Source organism: Amblyomma maculatum, chromosome 11, assembly GCF_055883805.1.
Source record: "Amblyomma maculatum isolate TAMU_Amacu chromosome 11, ASM5588380v1, whole genome shotgun sequence".
Classification (NCBI taxonomy): domain Eukaryota; kingdom Metazoa; phylum Arthropoda; class Arachnida; order Ixodida; family Ixodidae; genus Amblyomma; species Amblyomma maculatum.
Window position 1 is genome coordinate 104,731,979 of NC_139354.1, and position 18,600 is coordinate 104,750,578.

At 46.1% G+C, this 18,600-nt stretch overlaps 1 long non-coding RNA gene and 1 pseudogene across 1 annotated transcript; one reads left to right on the plus strand and one right to left on the minus strand.

The window, feature by feature from the left end:
* LOC146174549 (uncharacterized) overlaps positions 1–18,600 on the plus strand; it is a 342,251-nt pseudogene that overhangs the window by 116,939 nt on the left and 206,712 nt on the right.
* On the minus strand, positions 3,771–6,330 carry LOC146174551 (uncharacterized). Its single transcript, XR_014701889.1, has 2 exons — positions 5,958–6,330; positions 3,771–4,456 (listed from the first exon to the last, which is right to left on the minus strand). It is a non-coding gene; the product is annotated as an uncharacterized LOC146174551 (long non-coding RNA).

An 18,600-nucleotide genomic window follows, 5' to 3' on the forward strand; every position in this document is an offset into this window, starting at 1 on the left:
GCTGTTGCACACATTTTCATTGGCCTTATAAAATATTTTTCGCGTCACCGAATAAGCTTTACGAAGCGAAGCGACACTAAATGTGAATCGCTGCCTTCCAACGAGCAGTGAGCTGGCAATCATGCCCGGGTATTGCCGCGTCCAGATTTACCGCGAAGCATTTTTTCTGAAAGAGGACACACTATACCTTCACCTGCATTAGCATCCTTTCTCAAGCCGCAAAAGAATATATATTCAAAGAAATCGGGCAACTCATAGGCATCAGCGCTACTGGGACCGCCGTGCGCGCCCAGTGGGCCGCGCTCATGGATGCAGTTGTTCATTGCATAATTTTTATTTAAGCTGTCCTGTGGTCTATATTTCCCTGTCTACGATAGCTTGCATAATCACCAGTACAATGCAGAGAGTAATCAACAGGAATGGATCGTTTTAATAGCGCATTTACTGTGTCTTGCGCATTAGTTTCGCGAATTTACCTTGGCAACTTTTTTTTTTTTTGCTTGCTTGCTTTCGTTATTTTTTCTCTCCCTCTCAGCTAGTTTCTTTTTTTTTTTTCACACCCTTTCCTTCCGCGTTTATGCCGCTACTTTCCTTCTCCTCTTGGGCGGCTTCCTTTATCCGTCCCCGAGCCTCACGTTATTTTGTTTCCTCGCCATCCTTAGCTGTCTGCTTCGCCCTCCTCCGTAGATGCGATTCATAAAGCCCCTAGCTGTCTGCCATTCCATACGCTTTATTCATTTAGTTGTGTTAATGACATTTCGATGTCTACTGAGCTGTTGAACCTCGAATGATAAGCTGTTTCTCATGCGATACTGCTCAATCGAGACTATAGTAAAATATAAGTAAAAGAAATTATTTTTTTTTTTTTTTACTTATTCGTGGACGCTCTGAACAGATCTCGCATTCATTACATGCCATCCTGCTCCAAACGGCTGGCTGCCTGTCGAGCGGCTGGCTGCCACCTGTTACCTTCCCCTGTCAAAACTTAATTTTGTGGCAGAGAACTTGAAAGTACCGTTAAAGAAGCATTAAGGATCGTTAAAAAAAAAAAAAAAAAAACGAAAGAAAACTAGCATTCAAGTCTGGATGAGGCAGGGCGTTCTTTCAACGAAAAAGAAAATTAAGCATGCTACAAGTCTGACATGTGACAGAGAGGAGGACATGCATGTGTATTAGAAACTGTAGATCACTTGTGCAGTGCTGTAAGGGAGTTTCCATTCTCATAGTTGTGTCGCTGTATCAGCGACCGCGTGCCATCTGCCATCCTTTCCTTTATCGTCGAGAAAAGTGGCAATCGCCTCACCAGAAAACAGCTAAAGCTCTTCAAAATCCGTCTGCATAATATAAGTGCCTGCGGCATTTTCAGACCCCGGTAATCGCGTTCTCGAGTTTTCAGGCTTGTCGCTTTTTTTTTAGGCTTTTTTCTCTTCTTCGACTACAGCTTCATTCATTCCCATTCTTCTCCCACACTTGTTCATCCTTCTCGGCCGCTCGATTCCCCACAGCTTTTTTCTTTTTTTTTTTTCTCAGCTTGAGGCGTTCGAGCTGGCCTTTGTGAAGTTGTACCACACTTGGGAGGAGGGGCGTTCGCCACAAATGTTTTTTGTATTTTTCTACATTTTTACCCTGTTTTTTACGCCCTCCACCCTCCCACCCCATTAGTTTTTTGCTCGGCCTTTTCCAACTGCGCGCGCTTCTCCTGTCGTCTTCCGTTTCGCGTGTTTTCAGCCTAGAAATAAACGCCCAGCGGGCGGCCAGGGCTCGTCCCTGTCTCTGCGTCTTGTGGCTCTCGCATTGTTTGTGCTTCGCTACGCAACTTGAGCTGGCTGAAACTGCTACCATTTCGCTGCGCAGGCCGCCTTTTCCAAGTGCGCGCCCTGCCCAGGCGGTCGCGCCGGCTGCGCGTCTCCCTATCAAACTGTTCCGGCGCTCACTCGTGGCGCTGCCTGTTCGCCGCTAGTGCTGCCCCCTGGGTTTCTGCACGGTGCCTACACGCAGTGCCTGGTGTCATCGACGGTACCGGAACCATGGAAGAATGCAAACATTATCCTCATTCATAAGAAAGGGGAAGGACCTTAAAAATTACAGACCAATCAGCTTTCTGTCTGTTACGTTTACTAAGGTAATCGCTAATAGAATCAGGGAAACCTTAGACTGCAATCAAGCAGAGGATCAAGCAGGGTTTCGGAAACGGTACTCTACTATCGATCATATCCATACCATCAATCAGGTGATAGAAAAATGCTCGGAATATAACCAGCCCTTGTACATAGCATTCATTGATTACGAAAAAGCATTTGACTCAGTTGAAACCTCGGCGGTGATGCAGGCATTGCGAAATCGGGGTAGACGAGCCGTACGTGAAAGTGCTGGAAGATATAGTGGCTGCACAGCAACCATAGTTCTGCATAAAGTAACAAAATTCCGATAAAGAAAGGTGTTAGGCAAGGAGACACAATCTCCCCAGTACTATTCACAGCTTGTTTAGAGGAAGTATTCAGAGACTTGGAATGGGAGCAGTTATGGATAAGAGTAGATGGAGAATACCTCAGTAATCTGCGATTTGCTGATGACATTGCCTTGCTAAGCAACTCTGGGATGAACTGCAAATAATGATGACCTAGACAGGAAAAGTAGAAAGGTAAGCTTGAAAATCAATATGCAGAAGACTCCCAAGTGCAGCTGTCGACTATAGCTGTTAACAATGTTGAGTCATACGCTTAAACGCAGAGCTTATGTGTATCCCTGACATATATCACACCAAGTAGTGACACACAAGCGATCTTTATCTGAAGAATGGTGGCAGCTCAGATGGAGAAATGTTCATGTCAAGCCACACAACAAAAAAACACTGAAATTGTGTGATTCAGCAACTTCAGCTACAGAATTTTTTTATCGCTCTAGCAGCAAAGAAGCCAGAAAAGTCAGAAGAAGCTCTGATTTCAGCTTTTAGCGATTCAGGTACTACAATTACAGTGGCCAAAGGTGCACACAGTTTCCGTACCCACTTGCTTTTGAGTATGTACACATGATCGCTGCATGTTCTCAGTTTTATCTCTGTTTAGGAGGCTGTCCACAATCGTTAGCAACAATCTGCGGATACTGGCACACAAGCGTGTAGTTTTCACGTAGATAGGAACCTAGTGTATACTTGAGTGAAGGCTCTCCAGCTTATGATACAAACTATTTGTAAAAATAAAAATAAATATGATTGTACAGGGATTTTGGGGAAACCCAACAGGTTGCTTGTTTTGATGGATGTTTGGAAGGAATGACTAAGTGAAGTGCTCAAGTTCATAGGCCTCTTGTTCGTCCAACACGGGCATTATGAAACTTCACTGGCTGAAGCTGCATTGGAATGAGGGCAACATCTGCAGTGGTTTGCTTCCACCAGGAACAATGCTGTGAATCTGCTTTCATAGCAGTGCTGGTGCTCCTCAAAGTGGCAGTCCTGTACAATGTAGACCAGGTGCCACAAGTAAAGCGCTGGTACATCAATCAAGTGCGAAGCACTCACAGCTACATTAGGCAGGATTTGCATGTAGCTTCCCGAGAAGAGTTCAATAAGCAGATATTTAACCTTCGTGGCACACCAGCTCAAATTTTGTCACCCTCTGCAAAATGTGCCAACTATAAACCACAAAAAGTTTACAAATGCACGAAATGAGTTGTGCTATGAGCAAAAGACCGGGCTTAAAAATAATGTTTCTAGCAATTTGGCAAAGTTACGAGAATGGCAAGCCTTCACAATGAACCACATAACACATTGGTTCCTGGTATTTGGCTTCACTGCATTTTATTGGTGTAGTCGGGAGAATAGGAATTTCCAACTCTCAACAACCACCCCATCTTGATACATCAAAGCAACTGCTGCAGACATACAACAGATCCGAAGGCATGTCGCCTAGCACACATTACAATAGATGCTGTCAAGAGAGTGCAAGAAGTGGCCGATTCCATGCCAAGTTACTTAAGACAATGCCATGTTTCGGACACCATCACATACAGAGAACTTTTGCTGAGATAACCACAGCTGTGTTATCCCCGCAAGGGTCAAGTGTTGTTGTATATGACAAACTCTTTAATCCATGCCAGGCCTGTTCACATATCAATCTGTTGCTTTAATTCTAAAGGCTGAAAACTAGAGAGGCAAAAAATTGCAGTCACACATTTGTGCTTCTCCACCTCCCGCCACGGCAAATCATGCGTCCAAAATCACTCTGAATGCTTTCCAAATAACACATCAGCAAATGCAAGGCTGACAATATTCCACAACAAGATTAAACACATTGCAAGCAAGGTATTTTAAACTTAACTAGGAGCACGCTCTAAACCAGTAGAAGGAGTGAGAGTATCCATTTGGTCACACCAGTTACAGCGCACTGCACTACCGAGGTAGCAGAGGAATCCAACTGGTGGAAGAAACTCGTACGTCGGCCCCGAGTATTCCTTGCCTCTGCAAATGTAAATAAATGAGAGCAATACTGCAATTACATTTAGTTTGCATAAATTCACCAAACTCACTCACAGTAGAATTTGATTCGAGTAAAGCAAGTGAGAGTGCCTGCCGCAGAAGGAAAAAGGCAGCAACGAGACTGGCTGTCAATGCTAGCACAAATACAAATATTTAGCACACTTACAAAACACTGAAATAGCAACAAGGAGACTAAGTTAAATCATGTGTGCAGTAAGTGCGGAATATGCTGCGGCTTGTATGGAATTGTAATGAAGAGTGCTTATAGCAGCAACTTACAAGCTCTTTGACAGGATTACGAGTTAGTAGATGCAACGGTGCCTCACTCTCCTCAACAAAACATACCTCAGGTTAATTATTGCTTTGTTTTCAAATAAGCTGTCAATGGCCTTGACAGCAGCTTGAAGCGAAGCACTGCCCACTATTTATGGGGGCATTATTTCTGCTATCATTCCCAGTTTTCTCAAAGTGATGACGCTGCTGGAGCAGGCAAAAGATATATATTAGGGAACTCGGCGGTAGCGACATGCATTCGAAGTGTTAAATCTATATAAATAAGCTCAGCGAGTTCTACCAATGCAGTTATTTTGGTAGTAAAAGGGCAGATACTCTCATGGGCAAGAACCTATGATAGCCTAAGTCACCCTCATTGCTGCATGCACCGATGTGAGTACTCGACAGTGGAACGTGTGAGCATATAAGCACAATAAATTCGTGCGGGTATACGCCCGTATCTTGTAACCATTTCGTGCTGAGCAGTGGGCTCATTTCACTCCGGGGCTCATTTCGCACTGGGCCAGTTTACATTTATACTGTCTCTCAGCTGGCCTGTAACTACCCTTCGTTAGCACTTCGTCGACACTGCAAAGAAGCTGACCTCTTGCACTGCAGCACCACGTATGGGCCGCATGGATGAATACCTTTCGAGTTTTTTTGACAGAAGCACGAACGTTTTTATGGGCCCAGCCACTATGCTGAAGCTCCGAGGAAGGCAATAAAACCTCCTGATCATAAACCAGCGCGTTCACGCTGGCGCACACCAAAATGCCTGCTACTGCCCAAACAAACTAGGCCACAAACGAAGAATCTTAAAAAAAAAAAAAAAAAAAAGCAAATTACAAACTTCCGTGACTTTCGACTCACAAATAGTTTCACATCATCTGTAAGTCGCCGCGTACGTCCCAATACCCCAGTGCACCCCGAAGACAACAGCAACCGGCGACCGATCGGTGCACAGCAGCAGGTATGCAACGGTTGTTTCAAGTGCGAAGAAACGGGATCGACGCCATTATGCAGTCTCCACATGCCTTCGCCCGGAGACTGTCGGGTGATTACGCCGCGTCAGTAATTGTGACTACCGCATAGCTGCACTGCCGTGTAAAAACTCGTTAAAAAAGCTGCAAGAAGGTAGCAGAACGCCGACAAGTGCTTTACCTAGAGCTCGCGGGCATGTACGAAACACCATCATTCGCGTACGACTCACCGTAGTCGGAGGCTGCAGACAGGCCAGGGACAGGACCGAAGGCTGCGCTGTTGAATTTAGGGCAACAATCCACGAACTGAATCAGATTTTCACCGAGTTTGCATCTATCGGGATGATGCCCCGCAAACTACAACAAGCCGACGCATGAAAAGCGACCTAGGGCTCGCAAGGCGCGAGCATCCGTTGCCCGAAAAGCGCGCCAGCTTTTGTTCGGGTGGCTCGGGCGCTGTGAAACGGGGTATCTGGCATCTGAGTTTGAGGCTTATTTCCAGAAAAAAGCAAATACTAAAAGTTATTCGACGTCACATCCGTCGAGAGAATCAACGCATCCTCCTTTCCACTTTGGTTCTGGGCGCGCATGCGCAGTTCACGGAGCCGGCTCTCTGCAAGTTCAGGTCAAAACGACTCTTCCGGGCGGCGTATTTACTTCTCAGCGTACATAGCCGCACTGGCCGCTAGTCGCGCTGGTTGTCCTGAACGGAAAGGAGTGATGGTTCCTAGTCTGACTTTTGCCAACGCAGTCCTGTGTATGAGATCAGAGGTCCGAGCACGGTTGGAAATTAAACAGCGCGGGGTGGGTAGGCTTGCTTTGGGAGCTCATGGGAATACGCCAAACCAAGGTGTGCAGGGTGACCTGGGATGGTCTTCTTTTGAGAGCAGGGAAGCTGGCAGCAAGATAGCGTTTGAGCAACGATTGAGAAAAATGGGAGAAAAGCGGTGGGCTAGGAAAGTCTTCAGCTACCTCTACATGAGGAATGTTGACACAAGATGGAGAAGGCGGACAAGAAAATTAGCAAGCAAATATTTGGACAGCAGTAGGGGGACCAGCCAGGAATTATCAATTAAGAAAAAGGTTAAGGAAACAGAGAGGGGTCTGTGGAAAACAGGGATGGAGACTAAATCAGCATTAGAAATGTACCGAACGTTCAAGCAGGAAATAGCGAAAGAAAACATTTACGATAATTCTAGGGGCAGCCCATTGTTGTTCGAGGCTAGGACAGGAGTATTGCGGACTAAGACGTACCGAGTCAAGTACCAAGAGACAGACACGCTGTGCACGGCGTGTGGGGAGGGTGAGGAAACGCCTGAACACTTAATAATTTCCTGTAAAGGGCTCCGCCCTATAGTTCAAGGCAATGGGCCAGATTTAGCCAAAGCATTGGGGTTTAAGGATAATGAAGGGAAAATAGACTTTAAAAGGGTAGAAATAACCAAACGAAGGTTAGCTGATTGGTGGCTGAAAGGAAGGCAAGAATAGGTCCACACTATATATTACTATTCACGGCTAGGCGGCCTGTGGCGCCGCCGCCCGATTCAAAGGGTTCAGCCTTATCCATCCATCCATCCATCCATCGTCACATCCGGCGTTGTCATGACAACATTGGAACCGATGCCAGTTCGCTCGTTGCTTGCATATGGCCGCCCTCATTGGCCGCCTCCATGGGGTATACGCCCGTGCAATATTCTGCGGTTAAGTACGCGAAGCGACTAATTTCAAAGCTGTTGTTCGGCAAGTGAGTGACAGTGGTTTGTTGCAAAAGGTTTGTTGTCTCTTCATATTTTGTGCCATGCTGTGCATCGGGAAAGTCTTGATCCGATGCCAGGAGGAGAGCAGTGATGTGTGTGAAAGATCTTCCACCGTGATCGCGATGAGACTAATTTCAAAGCTGTTATTCAGCAAGTGAGTGACTGTGATTTGTTGCGAAAGGTGTGTTGCCTCTTCATATTTTGTACCATGCTGTGCATCGAGAAAGTCTTTATCCGATGCCAGGAGGAGAGCAGTGATGTGTGTAAAAGATCGCTTGCCAAAAATAAAACTGCCTCTGGGTAACGACGCTAGAGTATCGTTTTTCCTAGAAGCAAGATGTTTCAGTTTAGTAAGCTATGCTTATGGTGAGAGATGCTTATCACAGGAGGTTGCAAGATCAGCTATCTTTTTCAGCTGGCTCGGGAACTGAAATGTTGATTTTGTACATTACTTACGAGTAAGTACACGCCAATGGAGATTTGTTGCATGACATGCTAATTGCAACAATTTATTTTGACATTGCGCATATTTAAATAATGTCTATAAGTTCAATCAAGCTGTAGAGTGAAGCCAGAGGCCATCCAAATACATATCAGCGCTGCCGTCACATGTTTGCTTCCAAATACTTCACCTCACAATCTGGACAAAACCGATCCTTCGGTTTTGTTCACAGTATAAAGGGTGTTGCACAATTAGACGCGCGCTGTACAGTGCTTCTCCCAGCTGAACCACGGAATCCTTGCAGTTCAGATTTCGCACAGAAATCACATTTTGTCGCTAGTATTTTTTAATACTAAATTTGTTTGGGGTACTTGCCTGATTCGATCAGAAGAAGTCAGATGTTCCCATCGCCTGCGGCGGCGGCGACGCCAGACGAACCGCTGCCCCAGCGATGGGACTGGTGGCGCCACCTCATGCTGCTTACAACAACTCAAACCTGCCAGAAACGCTCGCCCCCTCTTTTCCTGCTACAGAGTTGTAAGCAGCATGAGGTGGCGCCACCAGTCCCATCGCTGGGGCAGCGGTTCGTCTGGCGTCGCCGCCGCCGCAGGCGATGGGAACATCTGACTTCTTCTGATCGAATCAGGCAAGTACACCAAACAAATTTAGTATTAAAAAATACTAGCGACAAAATGTGATTTCTGTGCGAAATCTGAACTGCAAGGATTCCGCGGTTTAGCTGGGAGAAGCATTCTACAGCGCGCGTCTAATTGTGCAACACCTTGTATATGTCACCTTTCAGCCATTAAAATTAAGTTTTGAGTCTGCGCACGTCCTGCCCACCACTTCATTTGTCCGTGTGCTTTTTAGCGCAGTACCCCCCTTCGTGGAAAAGATAAAACTTGGTAAATATGTTTGTCATCATCTGGATGATCAGGAGTCTTAGGTGTAGTCTTTCTGAAACGTCCTTTTTGGTTGTTGTTACATGGTTCTTGCTAACCTCATTGAAAGGCCACATTATTTCTGGTATTGCTGAAGGCCAGCTGTTGCACAGAATTGTGTAAACAAGACTGGGAAATTTGATGTGTCAAATCTTTCACTTTGACCAATTTAGTCAAGCCTTCCTTTTCATATTTATTAGTGTCGTATGAGATGTTCATATAAGTGTGTCATGCTGTGCAGAAAGTCAGAACAATATTGCCAACATTTGTCAATTAGAAAAATGGAGCATACTTCTGTGTTTTGTCTTTGGTTTCCTTCGTGCTTGCGTCATTCACTTTGTTGTGTCATCATGCTGAAAACAGTTCTTGGTAGCCACTTCATTCAAGATCTCTCTTCACCACTTTCAATTAATTACCAAAGCTTCCCAGATTGCAGTATCTATTTCTTGCAAAGTGGCTAAATTGCATGTGCCACTGGTTCACTGTGAACTACTGAGAGAACAGATAAAGATTCTCTTCCAGTGTGCATTTGTTTCAGAAGACAAAAAAATAAGCAGTGAGAATTACATTCTAAGAGAACACCTAAAATAGATTATTGCAATCCACCTTCTCTATTCCTTGTCTGCACAGGATGCAGAAATGCCCTACTTGCAGTTGTTCTTCAGGAGAAATCAGATGTTTGAAAACCTTGCGATGCTTTTGTGTAGAATGCAGAGGCAATTGTCGGCATATCTCAAGAGTGCTATTAGTTGTGGCATAAACAAGCCCAAAGGTTTGATTTTAGTAGTCTCCATTATCAAGTGGACAGCTCTGACTAAATTTGATAGTTGCATTGCAATTCCAATAATTTTCTTGTGTACAGCACTTTAGTAAATGCAGTATATTTTGGCCCTGCAGAAGCAAAGGAGCTCATTGGCCATACTGATAGGTATCATACTGATCTTTGCAGGTGTCCACAGCAAGGTGTTTGAAAAGAGTCATGAACAAATATATTGCCTTGATAGCTCAGTGGTTATGGCGCTCGACTGCTGTACCCAAGGATTGAATCTGGCTGAGGAGGCTGCTTTTCAACGAAGGCAAAAGGCAAGGCACCCGTATGCTGTGCTATGTCGGTGCGCATTAAAGAACCCCAGGTGGTCAAAATTTCCGGAGTCCTCCACTACGGCGTCCCTCATAGCCTGAGTTGCTCTGGGACGTTAAACCCCACTAACCAAATCATCATCTAGATCGCAGAGAAGCTCGGGCCGCGTCACTCCAACAGTGATATGCTGGCCGACTTGGCATACTTTACACAGACGCGGCAGACCATCCTACTCGGACTGCTGCAACAGTGGTTGCCACAGATGAAAACATGGCTCTTCATGCCTCCTGTTCCGTACGCACTTCACATATCTCTACAGCGCAGGAAGTAGCTATTGCTTTCCACTCCTAAAGCTAAAGTAGTCATAAGTGACTCACAGTGTGCCATTCTTATTTTTACTCATGGCTGTATTTCAGCCGTACCATTTTGAGTACTCATATCAAATCCTCCTAAACACCTGACCCTCCTGATATGGGCTCCAGCCCACATGGGTCTCAAGCGTAAGCACATGAGCTAGCTCGAGGGCTCACTTTCCGAGCAGCTTATCATCCTGCCCCCAACATGCCCGCCTTGGTCAGGAAGGACACCATAATCACTTCACGCGACCTGCTCCAACACTATTGTCTTTCTTGGCAACTCTATCCAGGTCCACACCAAGAACTTACAAAGACAAAGGCCGTCATATAGCGCCAACTCCAGACGGACACTTTCCCCAATCCTAAAAGGTTCATAATATTGCTACAAAGATGACGAAGCGGGCAGTGGTGCGGGGCGGAGCGCTCGCGCCAGGCCCGCTGGCCATAAAAGCATATTTCATCGTCACGTCATCAAGTCGTTCTGTGTCGCCGTGTTCCATCGCTTGTCATGCCACCACGTAACAATATATTTCCTGAACGGTATATGCCGATGTGTAAACACTGCAGTATCCCAGCAGACCTTCATATGGTCTGGACTTGTCCACGACAACACACGCCAACACCCACACAGCATACCTGGGAGGCTCGTCTACTCGGCTCTACCCTGGACGACCAACAAGCACTCATCGGTCTTGCTCTAGTGGCTGCCAGATTCCAAGGAGTCTTGGCCGACCCCTAGATCTTGGCCTTTGGCCCCTTGACAGTTTTAATAAATGTTTACCAACCAACCAACCCAGCTGTTGGCAATTGACGTGCATGTAGTTTTGCACACACAAAGCTGAAGGCCGAAGCCTAATGAGAGAAAGTATCCAAGATTGATGGGAGGGCACCCTCTTGAGTGAGCAGATCTTGGTGAGGGCTCCACACCGTGATGTCAATAGCATATAGCAAAACAATTGCAGAGATGCTGTGTACATACTATGCTGGGGGGTTGAAAGCAGTATTAAATAAAGTCGGTGACAATACTGACACCTGGGGCACTACTGAATGTCACTATGTATTTCAGTGTGTGTAATGAGTAAGTGAGATATTTCAGAGGCCTTACCAGTATTTGCAAAAAGGCATACCTCTTACCTAAGTTTCACATGCAGCCTTTTAAACAAGAGGGCAATATATATGAATAGAGGAGAAGCAGTTAATGAGTTGTGTTAGTCACCATTGAGAAAATTCTTGTCGAACTCGGTGCAGTTTTGAAGCTGTCACATTATCACCTTCGAGCAAACTGGAGGTTAATCTGGCCTAGCTAGAACATGTTACCTTAAATAAGTCCTCACGTGCAATCAAAAGTGAGTATTGACACTTTCAGACTTGCTGAGCGACTTAGGGAAATAGTAGCTCTACTATTATGTTAACAGTTCAAAAGACATGCCACAAAGCCTGTTTTGACACATTATGCTTGCTTATACAATGCATAATTGCTGTAGGGATGCCAAAAAGCTTATTTACAAATCTAGAAATATACACTTAACAAGATCACACACATTGCTCGGACATCTGAGCATTCGTGCACCGCACGCACACTTCCATTGCTCGTCGACTGCTTGTCCACACACTCTGTCCTCAGTCTCTCCCAGCACTCTGCATGGCTGCGCATCAAATGAAGGCACCAGAAATGAATGAAACGTACGCAAGAAAATCGCAACCACGCACACAGAGTTGCACATATGTGTCGTAGACTGTGTGCAGGTGTGTGCGCCCAGCATGAGAAAACGATCAGCATGTTAGGGGATATGAGATACTCACCAGAAGACCAGTTGCCAAAGCGTCTCTCTGACAGAACCCGACACAAAAGAAAAGGCACACAACAGCTGGAAGGAGTCGGTTGACATAGAAAGAAAGGTGCAAACAGAAAAGGTGCTCGCTTGCAATAGGTATCACATTGTTGTGCTGATACACTGTCTTGTATATGCATTTGGCAAGCAGCATGTGGGAGAATTTTCTTCTTTCCAAAGGCCACGCAGTGCTGGAATCTGTTGAGCTAAACATTTTAGCACATGGTTAGAAGTTGAAATGAACTAGCCGATGCTTTCAGTAGTTGCTTTGTATCCCAGTTAAGAGTATTTATTTTTCTGATTTTCTTTGTAGTCTCGCATTACAAAATTGGTGCAAAGCTTTCTTGTCTCTACTGAGCCATACTGAAATTAAAAGTGTTTCTTTTAGCATTTTGAGTCTATAATTGCATCACATTACTTAGTGTCCCTAATTTCTGGCAAAAAGTAAAATTCAAAGTAGAAGTACTTTAAGATAGCTGAAACCAGGAAACAAACCGAAAGTAGGTTTCAACCAACCTGTGACATTCTGGATACGGCCACAAGACCAGTTGTGTGTGTGCATCCTGATTAAGTTGGCAACTGGAAGTTACAGCTGAAGTCACTCTATGTCTAAAATTAAAATTTTGTCCTGCAGCAAACACAGAATGAATAATATGGCCTAATATTCTGTAATGTCAAGCAGTTATCCGTAGAAACGTCACCAATTTAGGGCATGGAGTGGGAATAAAAATAAATTTGTCCTCCTGCAACAAGACATCGGACCATGAAATTTGGTACAAATGAGCAGCAAGCTGAGAACATACAGTTACAGGAAGTCTAAAAAATACCACAGTTGCACTTGAAAAGAGCACCACATGGGACATTGTTTTCAAAATTCAGCCTATCACATTTTTGTACATCTCATTTGCCCCATTTTGGAACACATTTTTTTCTTTCTGAATGGATGTACTTTTCTGAAAGACTATGCAAACTGCTGGAGCATTAGCAGGTTTTAAAAGCGATAAAAAAATCAATGCGCTAGCTGCCAGTCTATATCAATTTCATATTATTTTTTCAAAACTCCTGCATAAACTGCTGCAAAAACATTCTTACCTTTTGTATTAAAAACATATTATTGTCTCGCCCTCAGCATGATAAAAAAAAAACAAAAAAAAAACGGATATTAATGCTCCACTAGAAACACCGTAAATGCTCTCAATAGGTTAAATACCAGTCATGGGCAGTATTGAAGACACATGTATCTTTGATACTATCTTTAGATACATATTGTGTATCGGTATCAGGTATCGAGTGCTGAAAATGAAAGTATCGGAGTATTGGTATTGAAAATACATTTTTGGTGTATCGTGTATATTAATGATACTCGATACTCCACAAAATAGTGAAACCACTGTGTGCCAGACATTTGGTTGACGGCGCTCACTCAGATGCTAGTACAAGCCGGGAGGCATCTTTGCTTGCAGTGCATACTGAATTCCTTCCTGCTAGAAGTGTCTTTCAAACGCCCAGTCAAGCCGGGAGGCATCTTTGCTTGCAGTGCATACTGAATTCCTTCCTGCTAGAAGTGTCTTTCAAACGCCCAGTCTCCTTAGCCTCCATCTATCCATATTTCCTTTCTTTAAAACTGAAGGAGCCAATTGCAAGTAGGCGCTCATGAGGTTGTTTACTTGTGAGCACCGAGTGCGTACCACGAAGCCCCTAAGCCGTTAACAGACACGCAGAAACAAAGAACAAAATAAACAGCTCAGAAGACAAACAGGGAGTAGGGACCATGCGCACTTCACCCCTAGCTGCTCTCCCACCCTTTAAAATCTGCCTCCTTGTCCGTCTCTGAGGCATGTGATTCTTGTCAAGCAGCATGCTCAGTGCGCTGATGAACGCAGTAACTTATGCACTACCATAGCTCTTCAGACCCTTGAGGTTCCCATGTCGGCTTTGTTTGGCGGCAAGAACATGAGCGTCTAAGGCCTCAGTTGGGCACGATGCAGTTGCCAATCTTGTCGTTTACAGCGTTTGATTTGAAACAAACATCTTTCTTCCACTAGGCTTTTTCTGTAAAAAACTATTACGTCTAAAATATTAAAAAATACACAACGTAAAAGCTATGTAACTGCACTTTTCTAGCACATAAATTTGAATAACAAATACATGGTGAAAGAATTTTTTTTGCCAAAAATATTTCAGCGAAATGGGAATAAATCTTGTGAAGATACCCTTGTTTCATAAAGCAATAAACTGTTAAAATGTTTTTGAAATATGCGAATTGATTGACGTCATATTATCCACTCTCTCTTAAAAACAACAACTTTTTCTTTTATATAACCCAGACGCTCACTTAGTGAATCTTGACTTTGTTAACTACCTTCAAGATACTTGAGTCGACGCGGCTATACTTCACTCTTATCTTCTGGTAAAGGGCTCCTTCATCAAATGTAACAGTGCGGCGTGCTCGATTAATTATATAGAGATGCTTATTTCGTTCACCTCGTTTACAGAACGCCCACATGGCGCAGCTATTTCGGAAAACGTTCAGCCATTTTATTTTTGTTATCCTCTAGCTTTTAGCACAGAATGCGAGCTTCAAAAGTCTGCTATTGCACTAATATCAAAATGCCTGCTCAGTTCCCCAAACGCACGCAGCATTGAGTGTTATAGTAAAGAGGAAACGGAGGGGGCCATCGGGTAATTAACGTGTACTATATGAAATGAAAAGCCACAAAAGAAGTTCCAGATCATTACTCATAACTATTTAGTTATGACTAATTGCTAATTAGAACTAGTTAGTGACTAGTGCTCACAGGGTGGTTTGTATGAAGTGCACTACCTTAAAGAAATTGTTCGCTAGGCTGCTTGTGGAAGTTTAATAGCCATGGCTTCAATTCAATATGTGACGTTCTGAAAAGGCCAACTGCCCGGACAGCGGAGCTTCATGAATTTGAGCTATCAAATTTGTTTAAGCCCTTTCAGAGAAACAAAAACTGCGATATATGTACCACTGAAAGTTCTTGAAAGCATGGTAAAATTTTCCAGCTTCGCTAATAATATTACCACTGTAGTGTGGTAATTTTCGTCTTCTTAGCCACTGCCATGCATCGCGTGCTGGCGCGCTCGAGGACGAAGAAGTTGGTCGCTGCCTTGCTGGTTCGCCACGCCTGACGCTCCGCTGCGAGTTCCTCCTGAGCGGCTATATCCATCTGAATAAACACACCCCTACAATTGGTGGAGGTGCTGGGTACGTTCCCATCCACCCTGGAACTTAGAAGCCGCACGTTGACCACTGCTTCCGCCATGCCAGACGAGGCCACCTCGACATCGGCGCCTCTACCAACCACGGTACTGTGTTCTGGCGTTCTACGGCAGCGTGATCCATGCCTCTTCAGTGGCACGGCTGACCAAGACGTCGACGACTGGTTGTCGGCGTATGAACGTGTCAGCAGTTATAACAGATGGGACGACACTATTAAGCTAAGTAACGTAATCTTTTACCTGACCGACGTTGCGAACCTCTGGTTTCGAAACCATGAGGCAGACCTGCCATCTTGGTCTGCATTTAAGAAGAATTTTTTGGAAGTGTTTGGCCGTCCTGCAGTTCGCAAGCTCCGAGCAGAACAACGCTTGCGTGAGCGCACTCAGCATGCCGAAGAGTCATTCACAAGTTATATAGAGGACATCGTTGACCTGTGCAAACGGCCACATCTTGAAAGGTATCTCCGAGGACGCGTGTCAGATGCTCTGGGTAAAAAATCCTGCCTCCGTCAGTGACGTGATTAAACTTTGCCAGAGCTACGACGAGCTTCGAAAGCAGCGCGCTTTTACCCGGCGGTCCGGTTTTAGAGACGACACCATTTATACACTAGCACTGGGTGGTTCTACTTCATCAGAGGACAGCCCTTTGATTCAACAGATAAAAGCCTTCGTTCGCGAAGAGGTCGCCCGCCAGCTATCCCTGGTCCCTCAATTACAAGACACTGGTCGCCTTGTTCCTGACATGGCTCCGTCTTTGGCCCCTACCACACGGCGTGCCGTGCAAGACCATATCGCTGATGTCCTTCCGCCCAGTTCCGTGCTCCCGCCCAGCACGTGCTGCCGACCAGCCCCGTGCCAGCGCAAGTAACGGCTCCACTAACGTACGCCCAAGTTGCGGCCAGGCCGCTAATGCCAACCGCACCTGTTTCCTACCAGGCCGCCCCTTCCAACCATCCTTCGCCTTTGCCTGGGTCGGCGTTCCATGTGCCTATTCCAAGGGTACGCCAACGCCCTACGAACCCTTGGCGCACCGCAGACAACCGGCCAATCTGCTACTCTTGTGGGCTGCCGGGCCATGTAGCCCGTCTTTGCCGCCAACGCCTTCCACCTTCTCGCCCTGACCCCTGGAACTACTCGTACGACGCCGACCAGCCCTCGCCGAGAACTCAACCCGGTTCCGACTTCGTTCCTCGGGACAATCAAATGTATACCTCTCGCCGATCATCTTCCCCTCGTCGCCGTTCACCATCACCGCTTCCCCGACGTTCTGCCGGCACTGTTGAGGGAAACTAACAGTCGCAGTTCCCGGGGCAAGAACTGCGCTTGGTTCGAACTCTTCAAGTCCTCCGTCTTCTCCTGCAAACGTAATACAAGTGTTCGTCGACGGTGTCGCAATACTCGCTGTTGTTGACACGGGCGCTGCCGTATCCGTCATCAGTGAATCTCTTTGCCGTCGTCTTCGCAAGGTGACCACCGCACTACCCGACTTTTCGCTTCACACCGCTTCATCCCAGCGCATTCATCCCTCAGCAGCGTGCACGGCCCGTGTTCTCATCGAAGACGTCTTATACACCATCGAGTTTATTGTACTGGCTCACTGCTCACACGACATCATCCTGGGCTACGATTTCCTTTCCACTCATCGTGCCATTATTGACTGCGCCCGCGCGGAAGTTGCCTTTTTTCCTGTGTGTGATACTGCCTTGTGTGACGTTCCTACCCGGTCTGTAAAACTCCTTGTCGCCAATGACACAGACATTCCTCCATTTTCTGCTGCCCTCGTTCCACTCTCCTGTGAAAGCGTTACTACTTCGACTGTCTTCTTCACACCGTCCGAGGCCGCTTCACGCCATCCGTGCCTCCTGCTTCCATTTGCTGTTCTCAAGTTCGAAGAAGGTCTTAGTGCAATGTATGTATCGAATCCATTTTCGTGCCCATCCGTCCTGCTACGCGGCGAGTGTCCCGCTCGTATTGAAGAATTTGATCCTGCGCATGTAAATACTTTTCCTGCCACGCCTACTTCATTAGACGTTATTGTTCTCAGCTCTTGCGATATAGCGACCGCTTCGACACTACCCGATGTTCTTCAACAGGCTATTGACGCAGATCTTCCACCCGCGTAACGCGATCAACTTTCTGCCCTTCTACAGAGCTTCACTTCTGCCTTCGACCTTCCTCACACTGCTCTGGGTCGCACGTCTGTCGTTACGCACACAATCGACACTGGTACAAACGCACCTTTACGACAGCATCCTTACCGCGTGTCGGCCTCTGAGCGCCAAGTCATTGCTGATAATGTGGACGATATGCTTCGCCGGGGCGTCATACAGCCATCAAACAGTCCATGGGCTTCTCCGGTTGTTTTGGTCACCAAGAAAGATGGTTCCATCCGGTTTTGCGTCGATTACCGTTGGCTAAACAAGATCACGCGCAAAGACGTCTATCCTCTGCCACGAATCGACAACGCCTTGGACTGTTTACAGGGAGCCGAGTATTTCTCCTCTTTGGATTTGCGCTCTGGCTACTGGCAGGTGCCGATGGCTGACGATGACCGCTCGAAAACTGCCTTTATAACACCTGATGGCTTATACGAGTTCAACGTTATGCCCTTTGGCCTTTGCAATGCCCCGGCTACTTTCGAGCACCTGATGGACACTGTTCTTCGTGGACTCAAGTGGCAGACCTGTCTTTGTTATCTGGACGACATCGTAGTTTTTTCTACCGACTTTTCTTCTCACCTTCTCCGCCTAAAGGATGTCCTCACGTGTCTCGCCGGCGCTGGGCTTCAGTTGAATTTGAAGAAGTGCCACTTTGCCGCTCGAAAACTCACAATTTTAGGCCACGTAGTTTCTAAGGACGGCATTCTTCCCGACCCCACCAAACTTCGCGCAGTTGCAGAGTTCCCGAAGCCAACGTCCCTGAAGCAGCTTCGGAGCTTTATCGGCCTCTGCTCCTACTTTCGACGTTTCATCTTGAACTTCGCCTCTATCATCGCTCCTCTGACCCAGCTCCTTGCCGGCAGCTCCGACCTCTCAGCCTGGACTCCGGCCTGCGATAAAGCCTTCGACACTTTACGCTGCCTTTTGGTTTCGCCTCCCATTCTACGCCACTTTGATCCGACTGCGCCTACGGAGATTCACACTGACGCCAGCGGTATTAGGCTTGGAGCCGTCCTTACCCAACGTAAGCCTGGTTACAGCGAGTATGTTGTGGCATAC